The sequence below is a fragment of the Triturus cristatus genome, chromosome 9 (genome assembly GCF_964204655.1).
Source record: "Triturus cristatus chromosome 9, aTriCri1.1, whole genome shotgun sequence".
NCBI lineage: Eukaryota > Metazoa > Chordata > Amphibia > Caudata > Salamandridae > Triturus > Triturus cristatus.
The window spans coordinates 426870896-426890580 of NC_140592.1; positions in this window are offsets into that span (position 1 = coordinate 426870896).

Here is a 19685-nt window from a genome sequence, read left to right on the forward strand (position 1 = left end):
CGCATACGCGCCGCCCCCCCAGCCCCCCATATGTACGCGCCGTCCCCCCAGCCCCCCCTGCGGATGGACGCGCCGTACCCCCACCCCACCCCCATATGTACAGCGCGGATCCCCACCCCCATATGTACGGTGCGGACCCCCACCCCTGTATGTACGGCACGGACCACCACCCCCATATGTACGGTGCGGACCCCCACCCCCATATGTACGGTGCGGATCCCCACCCCCGTATGTATGGCGCGGACCCCCACCCCCATATGTACGGTGCGGACCCCACCCCGTATGTATGGTGCGGACCCCCATCCCCGTATGTATGGCACGGACCCCCACCCCCGTATATACGGTGCAGACCCCCACCCCCGTATGTACAGCGCGGACCCCCATCCCTGTATGTACGGCACGGGTCCGCGCCATACATACGGGGGTGGGGGTCCACGCCATACATATGGGGGTGGGGGTCCACGCCATACATATGGGGGTGGGGGTCCACGCCGTACATACGGGGTGGGGGTCCGTGCCATACATACGGGGGTGGGGGTCCACGCTGTACATACGGGGTTGGGGGTCTGTGCTGGGGGGTGTTCGGCGCGTACATACGGGGGGCTGGGGGTTGTTTGGCACATACATACGGGGGGCTGGGGGGGTATGGCGCATACCAGGCCCCCAATTCCGCTCGCATCGCGGCGTACTTCGCTTTTCCGGCAGTTTTTGGGTGCCGTAAAAATATTGCCGTCCGGACTGCTGTCGGTTCGAATCGTACTTCCTGGTTCGTGAAACGCAGCCTGAATGCGTCCCAACGTCACGTCGGCGCTTTCCCGGATCACATTTGTATGTATATTTTCGTCGGTCGGTGTTTTTTACGATTTGTACGGAAATGGTGTTTCCGTGCGAATCGTACTTGCATGTTTGTAATGTTTTTTTCCCGGGTACGAGTCGGACGGAGAAAACGCTCCGACCGACGGTTCGTACCCGGTTTTTCCAGGATCGGAATCGGCCCCAAAGTTCCTACCAGCCAGCATTCCCCCAGGTCTCCCGATAAAAATGGTATCTCACTCTTGTGGGTGGGTCAAGTACCCGCGGCAGGCAAGGGCCTAAAACGTATTGCAGAGACTTCAAAATTACCTATCACAAAACGATCTGCTTTTGCAAGAGGGGTCACATGAGTTTTTGGTCCCCGGCTTCGCAGCCATCTAGGGAAACCTACCAAACCCGCACATTATATATCATAAAATGACCTGGTTTTGCAGGAGGGGGTGAACTGGGATTTAGGTCCTGGGCTAGTGGCTATCTAGGGGAACCTACAAAACCCACACACTTCCGAAAACTAGAGACCATGGGGAGTCCGGTGAGGAATGGCTTGCGTGGATCCTCCGAAGTTTTCTTACCCAGAATCCCTGCCAAACCTCATATTTAGCAAACAAAAATCACTTTTTACCATACATTTTCATGTTTCATCACTGTGCTTGCACAAATGTCCTATCCCACAGCGACCCCTCAGTCTCCTGAGTAAAATGATACTTCGCTTGTGTGGGTGGGGCAAGGGCCTGTAACTGGGAAGAGCCCAAAACTTAAAAATACGGGTATAGCACAGAGAATTCTAAGCGCTACATTTAAAAAAAAAATAGGTTTTTAGCCAATTCTGTATTGGACACCAACACTAGGGAGGTATCATTTTACTCGGGACACTAAGGAAAAAGCTGTGGTGTAGGACATTGTGCCACCATGGTGATTCCACACAACTATATGTGGAAAATGTGTTTTGTCAGCTAAACTTGAGGTTTGCAGGGGATTCTGGGTAGGGAAACGTTGGGGGATCCATGCAAGCCATACCTCATTGGACTCCCCAGGGTATCTAGTTTTCAGAAATGTGTGGGTTTGGTTGGTTTCCCTAGATGGCGGCGAGCCCGGGGCCAAAACCCCAGGTGCCCCCCCAAAACCAGGTAGTTTTGTTATAGGTAATTTTGAAGTCTCCACAGTATGATTTGGGCCGTTTCCTGTTGCAGCCACTATGCCTACCCACACACGTGAGGTATCATTTTTATCAGGAGACCTGGGGGAATGATGGGTAGTAGGAAATTTGTGTCAGCCCGGTGGTCCTACAACTTTCCCACACAGAAATGTGAGAAAAAATAAAAATAATTCAACAAAATGTGAGGTTTGCAGGGGATTCTGTGTAAGGAAATGTTGGGGGACCCACAAAAGCCATACCTTGCTAGACTCCCCCGGGTGTCTAGTTTTCAGAAATGTGTGGGTTTGGTAGGTTTCCTTAGGTTGCCGCTGTGCCTAGGGCCAAAAACTTACGTTACCCAATTTGAAAAACCAGCTTGTTTTGTGATAGGTAATTTTGATGTCATCTCAATAGGTTTTGGGCCCTTGCCTGTCATGGGTACTTGACCGACCCACACCAGTGAGGTACCATTATTATCAGGAGACTTGAGGGAATGCTGTTTAGAAGGAAATTTGTTGATCCATGCAGATTCCACAACTTTCCCACACAGAAATGTGAGAACAAAAGTGATTGTTTCTGCTAAATGTGAGGTTTGCAGGGGATTCTCGGTAGGGAAATGTTGGGGTACCCACGCAAGCCATACCTTACTGGACTCCCAAGGGTGTCTAGTTTTCAGAAATGTGTGGGTTTGGTAGGTTTCCCTAGATGGCCGCCGAGCCCGGGGCCAAAAATCTTTGAGACCCCCCTTGCGAAACCAGGTTGTTTTGTGAGAGGTAATTTTGAAGTTTACTCAATAGGTTTTGGGTCCTTGCCTGTCCCGGGTACTTGACCCATCCACACAAGTAAGGTACAATTTTTGTCGGAAGACTTTGGGGAATGAGGGCTGGGTGGAATTCTTTTTTTTTTTTTACAAATTTTGAGGTTTGCAAGGGATTCTGAGTAACAGAATCTGGTGAGAGCCAGTCAAGTCGCCCCATCCTGGATTCCCCTGTGTGTCTAGTTTTCAGAAATGTATAGGTTTGCTAGGTTTCCCTTGGTGCCGGCAGAGCTAGGGTCTAAAATCTACAGCTAGACACTTTGGAAAAAAGGGTCAGTTTGGGTCAGTTTTCACTGTGAAAATGTTGTGTGCCACGTTGCTTTTTGGGCCGTTTCCTGTCATGGACACTAGGCCTACGCACATGTGAGGTACCACTTTTCTTGGAAGACTTTGAGGAACGCAGGGTGGGTGGAATTTTGTGGATCTATGCTGATTACAGAACTTTCCACCATAGAAATGTGAGGAAATGTTTTTTTTTGACACATTTTTAGTTTTTCAAGGGATTCTGTGTAACAGAACCTGGTGAGAGCCAGTCAAGTCACCCCATCCTAGATTTCCCTGGGTGTCTAGTTTTCAAAAATGTATAGGTTTGCTAGGTTTCCCTATGTGACGGCAGAGCTAGGGTTAAAAATCTACAGCTAGGCACTTTACAAAAAAAGGGTCAGTTTTCACTGTAAAAATAAAGTGTGTCCACGTTGCGTTTTGAGACGTTTCCTGTCGTGGGCAATAGGCCTACCCACACAACTGAGGTACCATTTTTATCAGGAGACTTAGTGTAACACAGAATTGTAGAGCAACTGTTATTACCTATTGACTTTTGAGGCATTTCTGCCTTCCAAATGAAAGACAATATGTAAAAAAGAAATCATTTTGAAAAATGAACTATAATTGAAGGGTGGGCGTCAATTTCCGTTCCGCTCGCGGAAATTGCAAAATTTCGACATTTTCACGTTCCGCGCAGAACACGAAAATGTCGAAACTTCCGCGATCCATGAGGGAATGGAAATATGCCTCTCCCCTTGTTAACTTTGCTACTCAAAACCTGCCAAAATGCACTGGTAGAAAACCTATGGTATATTCTGTTTTGTTTTCATAAGGAAAACTGAGAATAAGAAATATTTGCCGCTAGGGTAAATACTGCACCATACATTGTTGATATTTATAGGTTTCTGTAAATACTTCGCTTCTACCCTGCCCACGCTTATTCAGGACCTAATTCGTATCTTACAAGCATAGCTCAAGAAGAGCCATCTCATTGGTGTAAAATAAGGATATTTATGACATGCATCCTTGCGAAAATCACAATTTTCAGTGAAAATAGCAGAGGAGGCAGCTGAACAGAGTCTTAACATGAGCTCAACTGAACTTTCCAAAAACTATTCACGAGCTGGTTAGGTTTCATCGACCAAAGTTGAGTTTATAGTTTTGATTCCCTGTAGCCAATGTTAGATCTGTGTGAACATTCAAAGTTTATTTCACAACCTCTGTAAAGGTGCACTGGAAAAATTCCAGGGAGGCGAAAGTTTTGTAGTTTTCCACTTAGCCATATTCATGTGAAAATCCACGTGTAGCTGCTCTGGTCAGTCTCTGACCCTTTATAAACAAGAGGCATGTGAACTGCATAGAAGCCCTGCCCCACACACTGGCGGTGTGCAACATCTTCCTACCCTTTCCCCACTATGATGGACAGCTCACTCGAGGGACCCCGGTGCCTATCGGCGCGGTAGCAAAGCTACAGACACACATGGTCGCTGGAGACAACTCTTCTGGCCCTTTACGCAGCTGTTGTGTAGGAAAAGCACTATACATTTATTTACACAACGAGGTAGCACTTACTGATTAGCCAGTAGAAAGCACTCCAGTTGAGTAGAGGTATTACACAAAACGGTGACATCTTCTTGGATAAATATGCAGGGCAGGATTCATTCTGGCACGATTAATCAGCACAAAATCTCTGCGATCACGCGATCGCGGAGATTTTTTGCCGTTTCGAGATATTTTGCGAAAGGCACTTTCGCAAATTCCACCCACCCTTACTATAGTTTTCATGCTAGTATGGGTACTCACAATTTCAGAAATGTGCAAATATCTACTGTTTCTAAACTCTACATTTCGTTCCAATTTCAGAAATACATAGGTGTCTTTCATACCGATTTTTCATGTATATATTTTCCCAAATTAATTGCTATATACCCAGTATATAATAAAAAACCATTGCAAGGCGCTACTCTGGGTTCGTCGGGTTCTTGGTGAACCTGCAAGTCCTATATATCCCCACAACCAGAAAGGCTGAGCAGATGTAACGGGATATTGCTTTTAAACAGCTGTCATAATTAGAAGAAGTTACAGGTGAACATGTTGACACAAATGGAAGATTCTTTCAACTAATTTTCACATTTTCCTATATTCAATGGTTAGTTTCTATAAAGAAACCTTGAAGGATCTACACAAATGACCCCTTGCTGAATTCAGAATCTTGTCTCCTTTTTTAAAATGTATAGTTTTTTAGGATCGATTATTGCTTTCGTAACCATTTCTACCATCAACTGGAGGTTGAAAGCACAAAAAATAGCAAAAATAGGCTATGCCCCAGAAAACTGCCAAAACTGTGTAAAAATGTTTGGTTTTCTGACAAAAGTCTGCTTTTCCCTGAAAGCTGGGAAGATGGTGATTTCGGCACCACAACCCCTTTTTTGATACCATTTGCAGGGAAAAATACAGACGCTTTCATCTGTAGCCCTTTTATTCTATCTTTAAAAAATAAAACACATTTTGCTATATTTTGGCTACTTTCTGGGTCCCCTACACAGAAATCCACAAACCTTTGGTACCTTTAGAATCCCCATAATATTGGAAAAAAAGGACAGACATTTGGCATGGATACCTTATGTGGTCAAAAAGTTACAGGGGCCTAAGCACAGACTACCCCAAATAGCCAAAAACAGGCTTAGCACGGGGGAGGCCTAGCAACAAGGGGGTTAAAAGGTAGAGTTGTGTATTTACCTTTAGATTTAAGAAAACATATTGAAACTGTTGGTGCAGAGAGAGAGGAAACTGAAACTTTAGTTATTCGAGTTAATGGTGTACCAACAAAGAGTCGGAAAATATGTCAAGAGTTAGTAGATGTCACCAAAGTTCAAAAGGCTACATTATATCTCATAGAAAACATTATTTACTATAAAAATGTATATCTGGAGGAACAAGAAATATCTTTAGGAGATGATAGAGAAATTTCAACTGGTCAAATCGAAAAAGTGGACAAGTCCAGGAGTGAAGAATTTTATGAACATTATAGTATACATCCTTACATTCAAAAGAAGTGATTGGAAATACTATTGAATTATTCCAAATGAAGAAAGCGAAGGGAACTCCCATGAGTCTTTGGGAAAGAAGTTTAGAAGCTCGTTGTTTTCCACAGCTCTTCCCTACTGGAAAAGGTGGACGATATGATGAACTTCCAGTACAATTCCAGCTTCAGAATACAGTTCAACAAGATTGTATTCAGAAGATCCAAGATTTCATCCGTGTGTTCCATATTTATCTCATCCTCTGTTTGAAAGTGACTTGTCTGGACTTTCATATGCAGTGAACCACATATTAAAAACAGGAGTTCATCTTACACATCTTTCTGCAAAGGAATGTTTGGACAAAGTTCAACAAAGAGACGATCATTTAGAATCTCAGTTAATTAATTTGATGGCATGTCAACGTGGTACCAATGAGTATTGGTATCGTCGTCATGGAGAACTTAAATGTATGTTAAGGAACCTAGGAACCCCTACATGGTTTGTTACGCTTAGCTGTGCTGAATACGTATGGGGCGATTTACTTGAATTTCTACGAGAAGCAAATTCAAATATTAAAAAACATTGAATTGAAGACAGCTGGAGAACTGTGTTCCTTGGATCCTGTAAATGTGTGCAGATGTTTCAATCATAGGTTTCAAGCTATGATATCTTTATCGGCAATAAAAATAATCCACCTCTTGAAGAAGTTATTGATTTGTTTTGGAGAAAGGAGTACCAAGCCAGAGGTGCTCTTCATATTCACATGCTGTTACGGATCAAGGATGCACCTACATTTGGAACCAATTCTGATGAAACTGTTTTATCTTTCATTGAATACTATGTTACCTGTGCTATTCCAAAAACAGGGAGGAGGAAATAGATCAAGACAATAAGTTTTACGGTTTCAAAGTCATCGTTGTGGGAAATATTGTCGATGGACATACAAGTCAAAGGGAACATTTTATACGAAATGTCGTTTTGGATTCCCACATCCAGTAATTTCGAAAGGAAGAGTCAACAGTCTCATGTCAGCAGTAAGGCATTTCTATAACTTGAAAATCTCCAAAGAATACTAACAATATAAAAGAAGTGAAGAATCAAAGTATATTAATGACTACAATCAAGTGATTTTGATGATGTTGAATGCAAATATGAATATCCAATATGTTGCAGGTAATTCAATTGCTGTTGCTCGCTATGTTACATCATATATAACCAAATCTGAAAAGGCAGAGTTGAAAGAATGTGGGAAGAAATTTCACAAGAGAAGACTCTTAGTTACAAATTGTACAGTTTTAGTTTGAAGATGCTTTCTTATCGAGAGATTGGATCATACGAATGTTCGGATCGGTTGACTTCTGCAAGTTTATATTCAAAATCAAGAGGAATCATTTGGGTGAGTCTGGGTCTTGCTGCAACACGAAATCGAGTATTGAAATCTGTACAAGAAATTGAGTACTTAGCTTTGAATGAGCCGAAAAGTACAGATATTGTTAAAACGAATGTGTTGGATTTGTACTATCCCAAAAGAAGTCCACATGTGGAAAGCATATGAATCAGAATCAGAATCAGAATAAGCTTTATTCGGAAAGTTAATTTCTATCCATAAAAGCATATACAATTTGACAAGTCATCTTAAACATTTAAAAACAGATAATTAGTAAAAATATATGTACAAAACATATACCAGCAAAGGCTCATTTACATAGCTCTAATTAGTATTAATACAAAAAGTAGCAGCAAGTAGACACGGAAGGACAACATTTCATTTTAATAAATAAGCAATTAAAATGGTGGGTGGGCGATGACGATGGTAAATATACGAAACGTTAGTCCCATATTTAACATTCAATTTTACTGGGGCAATGAGACTAAACTACGGCTTTAGGACAAAAAAGAAGAAACAAACGCCCCCTACTGCATTATTATGATGCTTTGGGGGATAAATCCAAAACAACGTTTGGTATCGATTGTCTGGCGTTCTACTATTTGTTCTAATCACGATGTGCCTAAGTCAATATTATTTCGACATTTGATCAAACTTTTTAAAAAGGCAATAATATTGTAATTTATGCAATCATTATCGAGAGATTGAAGGGCCAAAAATGCTGAGCGACATTGGCGAATGCCCCAAATTTTAAGAATTGGTTTTATCCATTTCCTTCTCAATTCTTCATAAAATTTACAAAATAAAATGGCGTGGATAGTTGATTGCACGGAGACAGAATCACATGGGCAGTGTGGTAATTCATTTGTCCAGTTATTAACAGTTGGAAACGTCACCAGCCTATGGAAAATGTTCAATCGAAAGCGAGTGAGAACAAATCGATCGTATCTTTTATCGGATTTTTGTAAGTATGATTGCATGCCAAATGAAGTTGATATCATAAGATTATGGCAAACGGACAGTTTTGTGGCTTCACTCGCAAATCTCAGGCTCTCCATGTGGTTCATGCAGCGTTTCTTAAAATCTTTCCTTGCGATGGCTAACATGGAAGGAGGATTATTAAAATATTCAGGGTTGCCAATGTCTGTCATAAAATCCTTCACGCATTTGATCCATTTTATATCGAGGCAATGGTCCAATTTGAGAGCGTCCTGAAGAACTGCCTGATTGAAACAGTTTGACTCTGACTTCCAAATACGATGCCAGAGAATTGGGGGTTGGATTTTTATAATGTCCGTAATGTAAGGAACTCCCAACTCAGCATGGCAGACGTAGGTGGACGTGGAAACCGGAACCGCCAATATGTATCTCAAGAAAGCGTTTTCCACTTTTTGTAGTTCGGAGACGTTTCGATGGCCCCATATCCCTGCCCCATATGTTGCTACATTCATACATTTTGCCTTATATATTTTTATCAATTCCAGGGGCGGTCTTCTTCCTAGTTTTTGGGCAAAGTTAACAAGGGCAGTAGTGGCTCTAACAAAAAGAAGTTTTCTCAATGTAATTGCTTGGCCCCATAGTCCCTTGTCATCTATGAGGATTCCCAGATATGAGTAAGTGGATGTGGTGGCCAATTTGCTCCCATTTAAATAGATATCTTTACTCTTTTTGCTACCTTTACCACATTTCATCACAAAGGTTTTTGAGGCATTGATATTTAAGTCAATATCTTGCATATATTTGTTATACAAATCCAATGCCTGCTGTAGGGCTAAGGGGGTCCTGGCTAAAATAACAGCGTCGTCCGCGTATAGCAGTGCTGGTATGCGTCTAGGGGCCTGATCTTGTTGGACCTGGGGACCGTCCTGACTTCCTTCCAATAAGGCCTTCTCAAGGCCATTAGTATATAGTGTGAAAAGGAATGGAGCCAGGACGCAGCCCTGTCGTACCCCTCTAAGAACTTTAAATGAAGAGGTGCATTCACCAGCACTACCAAATCGGACTCGCGCTGTGGCGTTACTATATAGAGCCTTCAAGAAGTCTATTAGTGATTCTTCTACTTGCATTTCTTTTAAGGTGTGCCATAGTTTCCCGTGAGAAACGCAGTCGAAGGCCGAAGAGAGATCGACAAACGCTAAATAAACTTTCCCTCTTTTCGCCCTCGTATATTTACCCAGCAAGATCGCCAGGTTGAGCCCCTGGTCTATTGTCCCCAGACCTTCCCTAAAACCGAACTGTAGATCGGACAGTACATTCTTTTCTGTAGCCCAAGTTTGTAACCTTGTGAGAAGGATCCTTCCTGCTACTTTACCTAGTGAATCTAGGAGTGAAATTGGTCTGTAGCAGGAAGGATCCTGTCTATTGCCCTTTTTGAAAATATGGACCATGATGGATTCTGACCAACTATTAATAAGGCCCTGTGAGGAAGTTGCGTTAAGGACGCGAGTCAAAATTGGGGCCCAGAGATCTGTATTGTGTTTATATATATCTACAGGGACCCCATCAGGTCCTGGGGCCTTAGAACCTTTGATTTCGTTTAGTGCAGTCAAAACTTCATCAAGTGAGAAGGATATCTCTATAGGGAAAGAGGTGTTATGTACATATGCAGATGGAGGTAACAAGGCTGTAGTGTCTATCGAATCTGGAAGGCCGAAAATTTTTGGATAATGGCTCACCCATTGTGCCTCATCTATCGCTATCTCTATAGAGGGAGAGTTATCGGAAAGAAGGAATGGAGACCTAATTACTCTCCAGAATGCCTTGCTATCATTCTGGTTACTAGCCCTGTGTAGATCTTCCCACAAGGAAATTTTCATTGTCTTTTTCCTAGTTGCGATAGCTTGGTTAAATAGTTTCCTTGCCTGTTGTACTGCAGAACCATCTCTATCCCTATTATGTATCGCTTTTTTTAGTGTACGGTGAGCATTCGTGCAATTGGTGTCAAACCATCTTGGTTTTTGCGGGTCACCCTTTTTTCTCTCTGCGGACAGGGAGCTTTTTATTGTTGCAGTGATATGGTTAAAACTTTCAAGAATGAGCGAGGGCGATGAATTCTCATTCAGAGAGGACAGGATATGCGGTAGGGCTTTAGACACTACAGAATATGTGACGGTGTCTGGATCAACTAATTCCCATTTCAATGAGTAGCCATTGATCCTATCCATAGTGAGATTCGGACAGGTGTGGTGTAATTTATTCTTTTTACGCTTTTTATGGGAGATGGAACTATTCTTCTTAATTGTTAGAGTTTGTGGGAAATGATCGCTAATAGCAATCTTATGGGTAATGAAGTGCTTTACCCTGTTCCCTAGGTTATTTGAAACCAGAATATAGTCTATCACCGAACCTGTCCCTTTCCCATTATAAGCCGGTGAGAAGGCAATTTGGGGATTTACTAATTCATTTGCGAAGCTCAGGTTCAACATAAATATGGTCTCGTTCAGGGCACTCCCAAGAATATTATGGGGAAAGTGAGATAGATTACGATTTTCCTCGTCATTCAAGCCGCATGTATAATTATTACTATTGGGGCACAAATTAATATTAAAGTCCCCTCCCCAGATGATTTGAGTGTTCCCTGGGTTAGCCATCTGGATTTTAAATACCACTTGTCTAAGTTGATCAATGATTTCAGGTTCATTCTCTTTAGGGATATTGTTATAAAAATTCACGAATGTTAGGGTGTCGTTCCTATCTATTGTAAGAGTAAGGATTTGATAGTATGGGTTCGGTGTCTCAAATGTGAATTTTTTCACTGTTATCAGATTGGAGACATATACGCTTAAGCCTCCCTTAGGTCTTCCATGGATAGAAGGAGAGGCTGGTGTATGAAATGTTTTAAAGCCATTAATATTGATGACTTTTTGCGACCAAGTCTCTTGGAGACAAAGAATATCCGTATTCTTAACAAAATCGAGAAATAGATCATTATGCATTTTGGAATGTAGGCCCCATATGTTCCAATATGTAATATTTATATCTCCTTCCCCTTCTCGGGATATTATGTATGGCTGGGAGGCTAACCCTGGTGCATCAGATTTGGATATAATGGAATTCATATTGTCCTCCCTGATTTAAAGAGAAGCAGGAATAATCAACTGTGTTACTCCATTCTGTGTTTGACCCTGGGCAGAGTTAGCTCTAACTGCTGGTTCACTCTCAGACTCAGAAGAGCCCCTATGAGGAGGAATAGACAATCTGGAGTCAGAATTCCCAGCCTGAATCGTTGTTCTTATTATTGTTATTGGGGGTAGTCAATCTGGGTTCTCTAGCGAGGTAAGTGCACTGAAGCGATTATGTGTGGGGATGTTAAAGGTTTGGTTGGGCGTGAGCTGATGGTGGACTGATTTCATCAATTCGGAAGGAGGGCAATAAAAGAAGCCCAAGGGAAGTATCTTGATTCCTGATTCAAGGGTGTTTTTGGCCGCTAACCCCAAAATTATTTTGACTAACCAGGGAGAGCGAAAGGTCAATACCAAACAGTCGCCAGTAAATAATTTCCTGGATCTACCCATCCATCCTATTCTGCGAATCATCTTGAATTCTTCAAATAAAATGCGAGTGTCACCCATTCTATCCCCCAGCCAATATAGTGCTTTGTTCCTTAATGATTCACAGGTCTCCTGGTCATTAGATCGTAAATGAGGGACGTCACCCAGGATCACTGTGTAGGGAGTGCAGGCTGGAGGAAGGTCCAGATATATAGAGGATGGTGCCTTTATGAATGTTAATTTGATGTCGAGTATAGTATGTTTGTCAGTGGTAGAACGGGAGTCAGGGACTAGGTTTTGTTGTGTCTCTTTAATCCTAATCTGGTTGCTGGTTACAATAGTAGAGGTTTCGCCTGTGCGATCAGTATAGGGTTGGGATTGTCGTAGTTTCCTATCTTTATTCAGGCTGTCTCTAATAGGCATAGGGCTAGAAGATCGAACACTCTTATCTTCGTTACAGGAAAGAAGTTTTGCCACATGTGTCTCGATCCTGTCTAATCTAGATCCGATAGCCTCAACAGCTCCTCTCACAAAAGAGTCTAAACTATTTAAAGATGAGAGGATGCTGACCAGATCATCCCCCTTAATATGTTCTTTAGTAGTATTTACTACTGTTAAAGGTGTAGAAAGAGTTTGTAGAGAGCTAGTAGCTGGGTCTTGATGTTTTTTCTTTGTTATAATCTCCTTTCCTTTATGTGTCCTTGATTTACTTATCTCCCTTCTGCCCCTTCCGGACTTCCCCGACTGTTTCTCAACCTTATTTGTCCCCTTTGTCCCCTTATCTGGTTGTGAGGTGATTATGTCGCTATGGTTGTGCACTATAATGTCACTAATGTTATGTTGTATGGAACCATTTTTTGCTGTTCCGGACTCAGCCATCACTACAGGGGTGGTGATTTGGATGGGAGTAGATAGACCGCCCTCCTCTCTGTCTTCTCTAATTGTCATTGAGCCTGCTGCTAGGGTTTGTTCTACTGTGGTAATTTGTTTTTCTATTGCCCCCATGGCCCAAGTCAGATATGTTAAGAGTGATTGTTTCTTGGGTTTCTTAATATCCATACCCTCCGCTGGTTCACAGCTCGGCGCTTTCCTTTTGCCCATACTCAAGAGTACCTTATTGAAGCTTGACTGCCGGCAGACAATACAGTAACTACTTCGTTTGAGATCAATCCAGTAAATTAAATGAGAGTCAATCGATATATACCAAGTCCAAAGTTATCTAATAAATGATAGAAAATAACTGCGGATTTGTTCTAGTCCGTTCGCTGAGGTCAGAGTAGGCAAGATAAAAGGTGGGGCCACGATGGCAGGCCCGGTCCGGTCTCACACGGGCACAGACGGGCAAGGACGGGCCCGCCCTTGGCCCGGGCTTCGCCCGGGCGTTGCCCGCGCGCGTCCCGCGCCGCGTTGTGCCTGCGTGATTTTTAAATGGACTGGGCGCAGGCTGGTGTCGTCACAGCCGAGCGCCCAGCGCCGAGGCTTCTGGGTGAGGTAGTTCTTTGGCCGTTTCCCTCACGGCGTATTCGGAACTGCTGGAAAGCTCGAGTGCACCCCCACGGAAGCCGTTCCCCTCACGGCAATAGCGTTGACAAGGTGGCAAAGTTTCAGGTATGGTCCTCTGGTTGCGCGTCCCGCGCCGCGGTGTGCCTGCGTGATTTTTAAATGGACTGGGCGCAGGCTGGTGTCATCACAGCCGAGCGCCCAGCGCCGAGGCTTCTGGGTGAGGTAGTTCTTTGGCCGTTTCCCTCACGGCGTATTCGGAACTGCTGGAAAGCTCGTGTGCACCCCCACGGAAGCCGTTCCCCTCACGGCAATAGCGTTGACAAGGTGGCAAAGTGTTATATCCTACTTAATTGATTATCATTGTAGTCCAGTCCTGCTGCCACTAGCTGCTCAGCCAGAGCATGAGTTGGTCATGGAATGTTGGTGTGCCTGTGATGCATGGAATGCCTGGGTGTCTGAGTGGATGAGTGTTGGCAGTTGAAGATGGGCTGAGCAGCTAGGGAGGCTGCTCCTGGTGGGGCTGGTACCACACTAGGCTGGCTGGAGTAGAGACAGATGTAACCTGAACTGGAGACTGAATAAAGATGGCTTAAGAATACCTCCAGGCTCCAGGTGTCTTTCTACAGAGATCACAACATTTATTTTGGCGACGAGCGGACTTTGAACCCTAGAGACTCTTGGTGAACCACTGAAACAAAGGAACTATAAAGGAAATAAAGGAGAAACTAAGAGATCCTTAAAGCAACTACATCTACAAAGAAAGAATTCCCAGGAAAGCCAGCGCCAGCCCCACCAGTGTCCTTTCCATTGGACAGCCCACAGAGAAGTGTCATCAAAAGGACACTACAGCCTGGGAATACTACTTTCACCTAAAGAACTACAGTGAGTTGGAGGAGTAGCTAAGCTACAGCCGCATCTGGTGTTCCAGCCACAACGTTAGCCACAAAAGGATTACAGTGAGTTGGAGGAGTAGTCAAACTATTAATTAATATGGTGTTCCAGCCACAGAAAGAAGAAAAAGTCAATTTAAAAGATGTAAAAACGGAAAGTGTGCAGTGGCTGTACACATGGTGTACATCTTGTTCAAAAGGGTCCTTAATTGACAGTTGCAGCGATTTGGAAGGCCTCCAAAACCAAAACCACAATGACAGTTGCAGCGATTTAAGGGGCTTCCAAAACCACAGTGTCTCACTTCGTTTTACTTGGACCACAGTGGTATTAAGGAAAAAGGCATATATGGTGGTACACTGTTGGAGAATCACGAGTTTTGGGCATAGAGGTCTTGTATTATGCTCATTTAAGGTCTCACAAGCAATGGATGTACAACGATGGTTGGCGTGCAGTTGTAGCAAGTAAGGATGTGAAGTTGTTCCTGTCCTGGGTTTCATGCTGAGTTCTACGATGCGACAATCAGCTAAAAGGAACTATGCTTGTGCCTGTTTTCTCCAACTTTGAGGATGTTTACGCATGGGGCTCTCTGGGTCGTGTGACTTTTAACTTTTGTCTGTGTTGGGGCGGAGATCCACTTCTATCGGAATTTGTGCAAGTGTTTTCAGGCCCAGCACGGGCAGGTGTGTTGAAGTTGTCGCACTGTTGTAGGAGTGTTTTGGAGAGTATATACTGTCCAGCGGGGAGCAGACAACATGCTTTTCTCTTTCGGGCATCGTGAATGCCGAGTGGGTGTACTGCATACTTCTACAGTTATGTGTATTGGCCGAGTCAACTCGTTCTGCGGAGATATCAAGGAAAAAACATGGGAGCGCTTTACTGTTGATTTATCTGCAGTTGCATTTTGAAAATTCAAAAAAACGTGGCACGAGTCACTAACAGCGCGCGCTGATTTACCTCATGTCTTCGTGTGGAATCCTGCATGACGCGTCTCTCTCCGTGGGATCCTCTGTGACTCACAAGCTTTGGTCTGTACCCATTTGGAGCCTTGACGTGCCGTGAGCCATCCGGCTGGACGTGGGATTACGTGCGGCCATTTTGTGTTTGGTCTCTGATGTCAGAGTTCCATGCAGTATTGCAGCTATCCGCTTTGCCAACCATGCGATATTTTGCCGACCTGTGTGATTTTGATAAAGTTTTTCTGAAGACCGATTTGACGGCCGGCGACAACGCGATGTTTGTTGTGACTATACTTGCTGAAGGGTCGTCTGACTGCTTGGAATCCACCGTGAGAAATGGTGTTGAACCTGCTTGGAATTCGGCAGGATAAGTTGAGGAACACACCGTGAGGAAGGGTGAAGAACCAGTTTTCTGCACACAGTTTGTTTTTGCTGACTATGTTTTTGGTACAAAGGTGTCCTGTGACTCTCACAGGTTATGTATTTGTTCGCTTATGGTGGAGAAGTTTTGTACAAGCAGAACTCGGGTGTGTGGGCGCTCACCAGCATGTTTTACGTGGGCATAATACTCTCTTTAGAGGCATTTGTATAGTGTATTGTTTATTAAGCCACAAAGTTCTTAGGTTATGATAGTGAGATTAGTACATCTATTGTCATGATGCCTCAGATTTTCGTTTTATTTTGCATGGGGCGTCTAAGGTCCCGTGGGTGGTCATCACACGGTTCACATACATAAGGGAAGGTTGTGGGTAATAGCCCTGTGTTAAGTTATGTGTGTTACTCCCATATGGGGTATGTAACCCCCACAAGGAGGTCAAGAGCTCTTTTTGTATTAATTTTTGGTTACTCCTACATGGGGGTATGTAACCTCTACATGGGGTTTGGAGTACCTAGGTTAACCCTCACACTGGGTTGGGTTATGGTTTAGTCCATAAATAGTTTGTACCTAGGTTAACCCTCACACTGGGTTGGGTTATGGTCTAGTCAATAAATAGTTTGTACCTAGGTTAACCCTCACATTGGGTTGGGGTATGGTTTAGTCCATTATTAGTTGTGCACAGTACTAATGTACATCCCTTCACGGGAGTTGTTATGGGTGACGATCCATATACTTGTTTGTTTCCCTTTCTCTTGGGATTGTAGTTGTAGGGTATGCTATCTTTAGAGCTACTTTTAGTTATACATTGGGGCTTTGGTTGTGTGGGGTCTTTTACCCTTTGCGTTGTAGTGCATTACGTCATAGTGTTTAATGCAAAATGCTTCAAATGTATTTCTGGTAATGTTATTGTTGCTTCAAAATGTTTTATTCTTTTAGGGAGGGATGGGAGATATTGCTTATCAAATGTATTTATCTTATCCGTTCTTTCTGTGTATAATGGTTCTTTGTACTGCGATGTTTTAATTTTTATGTTTGCATCTGTGGGACTTGTACCATTATTCATTTTGCTTGTGGATAGTTCTTCCTTGATGTTTTATTACTGGCATGTTTTGTTTTCGTTGAAGAAAAAGGGATAATGTTATATCCTACTTAATTGATTATCATTGTAGTCCAGTCCTGCTGCCACTAGCTGCTCAGCCAGAGCGTGAGTTGGTCATGGAATGTTGGTGTGCCTGTGATGCATGGAATGCCTGGGTGTCTGAGTGGATGAGTGTTGGCAGTTGAAGATGGGCTGAGCAGCTAGGGAGGCTGCTCCTGGTGGGGCTGGTACCACACTAGGCTGGCTGGAGTAGAGACAGATGTAACCTGAACTGGAGACTGAATAAAGATGGCTTAAGAATACCTCCAGGCTCCAGGTGTCTTTCTACAGAGATCACAACACAAAGTTTCAGGTATGGTCCTCTGCTCCTCTGGTTGAGCGTCATCTACTCCCCGACGTTCTTCCGGGCTACCACTCGTGTGAAAAATGTACAGAGCGCTGGGAATTGGGAGCGGACTGGACTGCGCATTTGCCACGCGCGGCAAAGGGAACAAAGCCGCTCGCACACGCCTAACCGTCTCTCTCGCCTTCCTCCACGTACTGCGTCACTGACTTTATGAGGTATTGCAACATTACAGCTTTAGGAGAAATGTTACAGAAAATATAAATGAAGAAAATATGCAGTAATATGTGAAGTAATATGTGATGGATGTTTGCTAAAACATGCCAAAGGAAATCCGCTCCTATCTTGAACGTTTTGTGGCGATTTGGCAAGCGGTGGCTGAGAAAAAACGGGGGTCCCAAAACGTGTTTCCCCATGCAATTATCCATTGGAACCGTTAGTCGCAGCTACAGCCCGAACTACTGAACGGAATTACACCAAATTTGACAAAAAGGTAGCCCTTGGTTCAGCAGAGTTGTGCCTTTTAGATAAATGGTGTAAATGGTGTAAATCCGTTCAGTAGTTTTAAAAATATTAACGGGAAAAGAAATATATATATCTGGACGGATCCTAACCACACATCTCATCGTGAGATCTGATTGGCTGTCAGCACTTCATCCAAGAAGTGTTGCCAGCCATCTTGGGACCAATATACATGCTAGCACCTCATTAAAAAGCATTGCAGTTAATAGAAGGTTTTAAGACTTTAGTTACATTATAAATCATTTGTTGATGGTACCAAAGTCATTTTAGGAATTGTGGTGTGTTCTAAAGTGATTTTACCATGTGAAAAAGCCTTCTGCTGGGATATCATGAATCATGTTTGAGAAAAAACTATTTTCTCATGATTTTCCCACAGAGGTTTGGAAGGTGATCTATAAGCTAAACTGAGAGCATATTTTCTGTAAATTCACATTATCTTTCTTAGTCATGTGAGAATGAAGTCTAACATTCTCAGTAAAACATGTACCTCCAACAAAGGCAGAGACTGTCAGTTGATTCCTTTGTGTTCTACTGCAGCTTCCCAGAGTGTTCTAAAGAACAACTAGAGTGCTAACAGTCTTACTTATGACAAAAGTATGGCACACCTGAAGCCATCTTGATTGGAATAAAGGGGTAACACTTAAAACATTTAATTTGCAAATGAACAATATGAGTGGGTTCATTTTGCCATAGCAATTATGATTAGTGGTGCAGAAAGAAAAATTAGGGCACATTTTGACTTCTCAAATCCTCTTCTATTTCATTAACAAAGTTTGACATGCAGACTGAAACATGCACTTTGAATATAAGCAGCAGACTTCCCTGGTGAGCAGTAGCTTTACTACAGTGATCTAATGAGCAACGAGAGTGCTACCATTCAGATTTTATGGCAAATGTGTGACACATCTGAATGCCTTCTTGATGGAACCAAAGTAAACAAGCATTGAAAATGCAATAGGTCTCGCCCTCGTTTAAGTTAAAGCAATTATATTTGTAATTAGGTGGCTTTTTAGCTTTGCTTGTATTAATGTTTTTCAAACTTTTATGTACATAACATGCACATGTATGCATATATGTATATGTATATGTATGCATGAATTTATATTTGTATTTATATAGATATGCAGATGAAATATATGTTTGTATATGTATATATATATTCACATAATATATAAATGCATATGCATATATATATGTGAATATGTGTGCGTGTAGAGAGAGGTAGAGAGAGGTACAGAGGTAGAGAGGTAGAGGTATAGAGGTAGAGAGGTAGAGAGGTAGAGAGGTAAAGGTAGAGAGTAGTAGAGAGAGAGGTAGAGAGAGGTAGAGAGGTAGAGAGTGAGTAATAGAGAGTAGAGAGTGAGTAATAAGGAGTAGAGAGTGAGTAGTAGAGAGTAGTAGAGTGAGTAGTAGAGAGTAGAAGAGAGTGAGTAGTAGAGAGGGAATAGTAGAGAGTAGTATAGAGTGAGTAGTAGAGAGTGAGTAGTGGAGAGTAGTAGAGAGTGAGTAGTAGAGAGTGAGTCGTAGATAGTAGTAGAGAGTGATTAGTAGAGAGTAGTAGAGTAGTAGAGAGTGAGTGGTAGAGAGTAGTAGAGAGTGAGAAGTAGAGAGTGAGTAGTAGAGAGAGAGTAGTAGAGAATAGTAGAGAGTGAGTAGTATCGTAGTAGAGAGTAGTCAGTCACTGTCAGTCAGTGTCAGTCAGTCAGTGTCAGTCAGTCAGTGTCAGTGTCAGTCAGTCAGTCAGTCAGTCAGTCAGTCAGTGTCAGTCAGTCAGTCAGTGTCAGTCAAGCAGTGTCAGTCAGTGTCAGTCAATCAGTGTCAGTCAGTGTCAATCTGTCAGTGTCAGTCAGTCAGTGTCAGTCAGTCAGTGTCCGCTAGAGCAGCTCTGCTGACCTAGTTCTCTGGCTCTAAAGCAACTCTCCTGACCTGGCTCTCTCCCTCTCTAGCAGCTCTGCTGACCTGAATTTTCTGGCTCTACAGCAGGTCTGCTGACCTGGTTCTCTGGCTCTAGAGTATCTCTGCTGACCTAGTTCTTAGGCTAAGTACAGAGCAGCTCTGCTGAT